Raw genomic sequence first — 7,294 nt, 5'->3', positions numbered from 1 at the left:
ATGAAATAAAAAAAAATTCAAATGCATTACCACGTTATTTCACCTGACTCCATAAATGAAAAGGTTTTAATGATATCTGTGCATGATTAAATGTGAGCGAATGTTTTTACTGAAAATAATTTCAGAGTCAGTTAGAATAAAATCAAATGTTTACAATTTATTATGTCAGGTCAATGTATCATGCCAATTTCATAATCAGTTCAAAGGTAATAGATACAAAACATCAAATGCTCTGGAATAAAGAGAGAAGATGCAAACCTTGACATTATAAAATACATAATGCAAAGTGTTTTGCATACACATCACATCACGGGCTAGTCTGAGTTAAAGAATCGCCACGAGCCTTCTTCAGCATCTCCCTAAATACTTAGACCAAGGCAGAAACCTCTTTTCAAATGTAAACATGAGTTCACAGTGGGAATTTGCATTAATCACCGTCCCAGACTTACTGGGGACAGAAGTTGATTTAGATGGGGGCACACCCACAGCAGTTAACAAGATATCTCCAACTCTCCACACCTTATTACCTTGGGAATGAGACCTTTGTACCAGTCGCTCTATGACATTTCAAATGATACCAAACATGTATAATACTGTATGATAATTATTCATATTAAACCATATAGATTTTGGGTGAATTCAGGTAGGGATGGGTGAAGGGAATGATGTGCAAATTGGGAGGTGATCAACTCAAGTGTGATCGTGTCTCGAATGGGGATGGTAATATAGCAAGAAAGTTCAAATGTTAATTTCCTTTGTTTTCTCAGAGAGTAGCCCTCTTTTCCAGTTTTCCAGTCTTAAAGGGAATTGAAGAGCTCAGTAGAGAGAAGGGAGCGCAGCATCCCGGGTGTGATCCACAACAGAAGGGCACAGTACTCTCCTCAGCCGACTGGCATGCCAACGGGAACCATTAGATAACTGGAATGTAACTGGACTAAATTGCTTTTGTACCTGCTGTGACTGCGACCAGAAAGTGTGGAGCTTGTTTTGGTGTGGTCGCTGAACACGAAACCCAGTCCAGCTGGGAGATTCTAGGAATCCTCATTTTAAGCCCACTTAGCTTAAAACGAGCCCACTAAGTCTAAGGTGTAACTGTGCGTTCACACCGGACGCGAATAGCGCGTCAAATTCGCGTCTACCGCGTCTAGTTTGACGCTTGACCACTTTGTGTTAATTCGCGTGTCAAGAGTGAAACTGACGCGCGTAAAAACAAAATATTGAAGCATAATTTACGTGCGTCACGCGCGTCAGAATCGAAACCCGTTGGCGGCCATCTTTTTTATGTTGATCGAGCATTCATCGGAGAGTCACCCCTCTGTATTTGCTCTGGAGAGCAGAACGGCGGCGTAGGGGTAATCGTCGCCGTATTTGTGTCCATCAGACCCTTCGAAGGCGAACCCAGTGTGGCGAGTTTCACCATTGGCTCGCTCCAGGAGCTGCGCCTGGATGACGGCGGCTTTCAGCGGTACTTCCGCCTGTCCCGCGCCCAGCTTGATGACCTGTTGTCCAGCATCGGAGCGAGGAGCTACCCTCGCCCTCATCCACCTAATCTGTCATTTATTTTTGTTTTGATGATAAATGGAGCCAGCCTCCAAAAGTGATTAATCTGTCCTGTGATTTTTCTCTCTCTCTCGAACAACACTGTCCAGACACGAACTTATGCAGTATGTTGGTTGTCTTTACATTAATAATATTTCATATATCTAGATATGGAATAAATAGCATTCAATACAAAATGAATATGTCTCATATATTGAAATCAAGTTTTATGTGATAAAATATTTGCTTTGTTGTGCATTAGAACCAGTCATATTACAATAATAATTTTGAAGCCTCCACATACTTCACCACATGACAGCAGCATGCAGCTAGGCTCCGGATTGGTTAACGCGGCGCGAATTGACGCAGAAGTTCAGATTTTTCAACTCGGGCGGCAGACGCGAATTCGCGTCAAACGCGTGAATGCACAAATAGCACTAACTAAATCATTCGCGCGTAACGCGCTTAACGCGCCAGCCGCTTAATTCGCGCCATTCGCGCGAACTTGACGCGCGAATGAGTCGTAAATTCGCGTCTACCGCGCCGCGCTCTACGCCTCATTCGCGCCGCAGCAATTTTTTACGCGCGTAAGGCGTCTTTGCATTGACTTAACATTGAAATCACTCGCGCCTGACGCGCTATTCGCGTCCGGTGTGAACGCACCATGAGACAGTTTTCAGGCGACTGATTTAATCTCTCTAGGCCGCTATTTGACTGTAGATGGTAGTAAGCTGTTTGTATGCGTTTAATCCCTTTGCTTTGGATGTAACTGGTAAACTCTGACCTGGGCAGGCCCCAGCGGGAAAAGAGCGGGAACTGGATCTGAAAGAGCACACGAAAGCCACAAGGGGTGCATGCACCAGTTGAGTAAGATCCTTTTCCTCAACCATGTGACAGGGGGCAATGGAGGATGACACAGAACGGCACAGCAAACCAGCTTCTACATTATCTCTCCCTGATGTGTACTGTATGGTAAAGTCATAATGCGGTCAGTCCAGCGGTGCATGCACAGGGGTTTGTGGCCAGACCCAGAAGGAGGATAAGTGCAGTGAGGAGTCGGTTCAAAGGGTGAATCTTCGGCCATAAAGACAAGCCAGAGCCAGCAGAGAACAGTCCAGATCATAAACAGGTCCAGTCCGAGGATATTCCTGCCATGGGGCGTAATGTGAAATGGGAAGTTGGAAAGAGCCTTATTGCCATACTGGACAGGCGCATGTATAAGATAATTAACGTCGACTGCAGAACTTCCATATCCAAACAAATTCAGAGAGAGTGTCTGGAGGGGCAAGTGTGTCAGGAAACGTTTATAAAGTGGCAATATTGAATAGCGGGAATTTAGTGAAAATAAAAGTGAACTTGTGTGCATTCTGATTGATACTCATTCACCGACTCACACTTTAGTGTACATCACCTCCTCATAGAATGCAGCGTGTGTTTGTTATATTTATCTGAGTATAAATGAACACAAACGGCAAGACCCATGTAGAACCATACTTGAGATAAATCCTCCCAACAGAGGAATCTCCCGCTTGGAAATTCCACCTTTCTTATTGGCAAGGACGGAGTAGACTTATAAAGGCCCTGGGGCCAGTTATCTCCAAAGGAAGTTTTTTTTTTTAACCCCCAATATTTTAAAATGATTTCAGGCTGCCTGCTGAATATGGGTTTGAGCTTTTATATTTGTGAACTCTCAAAGTTTAGATTAATGCATTTAACTTTAAAATTGCTCCCGAATCTAGAAGAACTGAGGTCCACCCCTCTAAAATGCTGAGGATCGTTTTGACGTCTCTAGTCTAGTGGTGATAGGTTTTACAATCTGATTGGACCAATCGTTTCGAGTGCTGGATACTAAGATTTGGGTTTGACCAGTAAAAAAAAAAGAAAATCTGTAATTTCCAATATACACTCTGCTTAATTGCCTTTTTTATTTGAAGGTGCATCTTTTACAGTCGTTCAAACAACGTGTAACAGTTGTGTAACAACTGTTTTTCCATTACCTATCACACAAAAAAATAATCTCAAAGATTGGTTCTAATAAATATATTTTTATATTTTATATTTATAGGGACAATAGTTCTATAAGAGGTTTTGGGGCCTTCATATTCACATAGGGCCCCACAGTAAGTTCCAGGGAGCCCTCATAGTCCAAGAGCCTTGCTTAAGAGGCCTTGTGTAGGCTATGGGACACATTTATTACAGCATTTATAAACATTTGTTTTCATTGTTATTGGGTCTTCTGAACCAAACTGGATTGCGCGGCCTTAAACCCCAGGGCCCCCCCGGACTTTTGGTAGTCAAGGGCCCCCGGGCACTGGCCCCATAGGCCCAGTCAGTAATCCATCCCTGCTTATTGGTCAAGCCAACCCTGACAGGTGGGACCTTTCTCAGGCTTTATAGAGCATCTACACAAGCTTTTCCCTCTCTTGGCCCTTCTCGGTACCTTCGGGTTGGTTTCCTGCGTGGCCTCACCAGGCCTTGACTCACAACCAGCCATGTGCTCATTCAGGAGAGAGAGGACTCTCTCAACCACAACAGAGTCAAGGACAACCTCAGGAGTTTGGCACAATTTCTTCACTCAATGCTGAAGTCAATCGCAACTCCAACCACCAACTCACGGAACCAATCTTCTTCAAAGACGTCACACACTGCTTCCAATGCAAAGGAGATTTTAATAAAAAGCGGTAGACATCTCTTAATGAGGGGCTTTGAAAGAAGAAAGCTGATGGTTCTTTTCATAGTTATATGAATCTTTTCCATAGTTTAATTTCCTACTTCCGGTTTAATTCTGCCACTTTCCATTTTACAGATGCTTTTATCCAAACCGACTTATATTGCATTTCAGGGTACACATTTTACATTCTTATCAGTTCTTGCTTTCTCTGGGAATCGAACCCATGACCTTGGGGTTGCAAGAGCCAACGGTCTACTGTCTGAGGTACAGGAAAGCTATATGTGTGTATTTGTGTTTATATTAGTTGTGTTTGTGAAATAGTTAATAAATCTTGTGCACAATATGTATTTGATTCTGATTGTAAAATATAAAGTGTGATAATATTAAATGCAATTAACAAATCATCCACTAGCATTATGATGAGTCTTTATAATATGTGCTATTTTATTAAATTGCAGTGTTTTATGCAGAGCTTGGTTAAGAGACAAACTACAGCTCGTATGGTTAAAAAAAAAACACAATTCAACATATAAATAACACTTTTTTTAATAGCCCACTTAAAGTGATAAATGAGTCATTCCACGAAACCGGTACTATTTGGACTTACACATTTTTGGATTTTTTACAAATATGTATTACTTTTCTGAACACCCCACAACATTAATGACATTTAACTTCAAGAAAAACATATTTTCCCACCTCAGGCATTAAATACTTATTATTATTGGTAATTATTTTAAGATATGGGTAGCCTGGGTTTTCCCATGCTGCCTTGCACACAGCACGATTTTATTCACGCTGCTAGGCAGCCTGGATTCCATGCATAGATATACACGTATACACTAGATGTCGCCTTGACTACAGCAGTTCATTGGAACGAATGCGTAAATAGAGCCGCCATCATGGAACAGGGGAGCCCCTCCTCTTTAATGCATCAGCGTCAATGTAGGAAAAGGTCTAACGGAAATAAAATCACCATAAATCGTCATGAATGCGATTTTCTAGTTGTTTTAGATCGTTCCAACGGTCAGACAGTATTTATCATTGAGTCCAGAGAAATTTTTAAAAATGTACAAAATTTCACTTTCTTGTGAAATATAATCCCTTGCTGTCTGGTTTTTAGATTTCGTTCATGTGAACATCCATACGCAGCACAAAAGTCCGGCATCATCCATGAATTCAGCGTTACCTTGCTACTTCCTATGACAAGACCCCTGTTCCAAGATGGCGGCGGTTTTGACGCATGCTTAGAACCCCAAGGCGACATCTAGTGTATATATCTATGGATTCCATGGACCAGATTGGCCCTGTCCCAAATGGCACACTCCGGACTTGTGGACTTCCTCAGAGTCCACACTTCGGTGACGTCATGTAGTGCAGACCTATAGGGCCCTTAGCGCGAGTCCGTGAGGGCGCATTGAGAGTTATTTTTGGGACAGACTCGATCGTCACGCCGGAAACAGCAAGAAGGTCTCAGCTCAGACGTCGAAGCTGAATAAACTTAAAGGTCATCTCATCAGTCCCTTTATTAGAAAAATATCACAAATATCATTTAAAAAAATTACAGTCTTTAGCATCGAGAACAGGATTTATTTTATTTTCCAAAATCTTATGTCCATGTGAACTACACAGCCTGCTTTTACAGTTCTATAATTTTATATGCCACCTGGGCATTAGAATAGATGTCATGGTTATGTAAATGATCAATACAGTTGTACATGATTTCCATTACACGAGAGTAGATGTTAAAACTTCATGCTGATTTGTACTCGGCTTTCACCAAGATAAGCACCAACTAAGACATAGCTTTACAGTAACCTATGCTTCTCCATCTATTTACACTTCTTTCCATATGGTGATGTAAATCTCCTTCTGTCTAGTGCTAACACGCGTCAGCACACACAACGGCTGCAACCACAGTGCGGTCCCCACATGACAACCGTCTGGATTGAGCTGAGTAGGGGACATCTCTAGGATCTTCAAGTGGGCACCTTCCGTCCTCAGTGTTTCGTCGACTAGCCCACGACACCTCAAGAGGGCTCGACAGTGACTCTGGCGTCCCAGAGTCACCCCCCTCCGTACCCCACTCAACTCAGCCCAGCTTTCTGACCTCTACATCCCTCCTGCTGCTGAGACCTAACCACAATCTCACAATCTCTCCGCAACCCAACCATACGCGCCAACCCGTTTGACTAAGGCTGTCGAGCCCCACTGGTGCGTTAATATGCAGTTTCAGTGGCAACGGTTCCGTATGGCATACCACCTACCGCAAAACACAATATCTGCCCAACCACCTGTCATTCACGTAATATACACAGGAACGTAATGACTGTACATACTATACAACCTATACAAATAAACCAACAGAGTCTTCAAGTTTTCAAGAATTCTACGAAACCGTGGCATGGCGGCCTGTACACAGCCAGCTAGAATCTTTCCGTCTCAACCACAGCCAGTTGCTGCTCCTTTCTGCTGATTCGATAAGTTCTTTACTGTGCGACGCAACTCTTGGCCACTGAATCCGACATCTCTGAGGAACCGGGTTGTAGAGTGTGCCACAAAACCTTGACAACCCACTTCCACTGGATAAACCATGACTCTCCATCCTCGCTGTTCTGCTTCAGTGGCCAGATGAGCATTCCGCAGTTTCTTCCTCTCATATGCCTCGTCTACCGCATCCTCCCATGCCACTGTTAACTCTATCAGTTGAACAATGAGTGCTGATCCAGACCACAAAACAATATCTGGTCGTAGGTTAGTAGTGGCAATCTCAGGTGGAAAAATAAGCCGTTGATCAAGATCAGCCAGCATCTTCCAGTCCCTAGCAGCTTCCAGTTGTCCTGGGCGAGAATTTTAGTTTAGTAGTACTTTATTGTTCAGCCTTGGCTGAAAATTGGTCTTTGGTCTCGCCATACAATCACAAAACAATTAACAATACACAATACACATAAGAATTAAAATATTTTAGCTCCTCTTATTCAAAAGACTTATTGCATTTGGTTCAAAACATTGTTTATAAATCGCTTTAATCGCTTTTGGTGTTCTATAGCGGCGACGTGATGGCAATAATTCAAAAACATGATT

Source organism: Siphateles boraxobius, unplaced genomic scaffold (genome assembly GCF_051911475.1).
Source record: "Siphateles boraxobius isolate OS27281-9 unplaced genomic scaffold, OSU_SipBor_1 99, whole genome shotgun sequence".
In the NCBI taxonomy this organism is placed as follows: domain Eukaryota; kingdom Metazoa; phylum Chordata; class Actinopteri; order Cypriniformes; family Leuciscidae; genus Siphateles; species Siphateles boraxobius.
Note: the sequence above shows the minus strand (reverse complement) of the source record.